This window comes from Propithecus coquereli, unplaced genomic scaffold (assembly GCF_000956105.1).
Source record: "Propithecus coquereli isolate 6110/MARCELLA unplaced genomic scaffold, Pcoq_1.0 Scaffold37, whole genome shotgun sequence".
Lineage (NCBI taxonomy): Eukaryota > Metazoa > Chordata > Mammalia > Primates > Indriidae > Propithecus > Propithecus coquereli.
In genome coordinates, this window is record NW_012149396.1 from 4,273,597 (window position 1) to 4,275,091 (window position 1,495).

Genomic DNA, 1,495 nt, shown 5'->3' on the forward strand with positions numbered 1-1,495 from the left:
CTTAAATATATATTTGTTTGATTTTTTTGAATGTCATCTTCCTGCAAAACTACTTATGTATAATAAATTCTATTCAATTACCAGCATTGTGCTATTTTAACAAGGAAGTCCGGGCTGTGCTTCAAGGAATAAATAAGACCCACATAGTCTTTATCAATTAGATCTTCGGTGAGCCAGTTCATTTCCGTAGCCTAATCAACATCAAATACGGAGAGATGTCTTCAGTCTTCAATTCACTGTAGAAAAGACAACACAATTATCAGAAAGGAGCATGTTAAGCTCCAGTGATCATGGCTGGACCACCATATTCTACTATCACTATACTACCACATCTGAACTAATTGCTTCATTCTAAGAGATGGTCGTTAATTGATCTATTCTGACCAGTTCCCCATGAGATACAGCAGAATCACATTGCAAACGCATTTGACATAGGCAAATTCAGTTAGATGTAATAGGACAAGAGCGAGGAAGAGTGAGGGAAGTCACAGAGAGGCAGAGCCTGTGTCTGCCATTCCACTCAGTGAAGACATGCACCAGAGTCGGGTGGAGATGAGAAAACATAGATCGACTTTCCGTCCAGCTGCTTTAGTTCTCTGTTTCTCTCGTAGCCTAAGCTTTGAAACTACACACATGTGTGTATGAATATGTGTGTGTATATGTGTGTATATATGGACGGAATGGGGCCAGAGTCAAAGCGGCTGAGGCTGGCCAGGACACTTTGCCACCCCAAAGGGAACAGTATTAATAGATGAAAGGGAGTAAAAAATGGCCATTCTTCCTTCCCTTGGAAAGTCATGCTTGACCTCTTATTCCAAACCCTTCGCCTCTTCCCCCACTGAAGTGACTCTACTTATCTCCCTGCTTCTGAAATATGGGCATTTCAATTCCTTAAGTACCTCTGAGGCTTCGTTTCTTTTCTTTTTTAGAAGTTGCAGGGCTACTGGCCAAAAAGTTGGTAACTTAGCATCTGGAGGCCCAAAGATTTTAGGGGACTTGATTCATAATGGTTTCATCTCTAGTCTCTAATTACACACATCATTAGCAAAGTGAAACTCTGTTTCAGGGAGTTTTAAAGAGAGAAATGAATCTGCCTGAATTCCCAGACTGATGCTAATCGTAGTGGGTCTGATTTTCCACCCCAGGCACCGTGGCGAAGTTTCAGAAAGTGGGATTCTGCCCTAGAGGAGGAGACTGGGAAATTCAAAAGCTGCTAGAACAGGAAGTTTCAAATCACTTTTTAAATGATACATGTAATTACAGACCACGTTTTCTTTTAAGTGATAATTTCATAGAGCTAATGGAAATGAGATTTGAGCCTAGATTGAGATTCAGATTCTGTCGACAACAACAAAAATTTGAAAATTAAAAAAAATGACTTAGTTTCAACCATCATTTTGATTGCTTTAGTGGGCCATTATCATGGCTTGAAATCATTCATTATTAGGTAGTTGTTCAAGCTACTTGTCCTTAGCAATGCAAGAAATACAAAAAA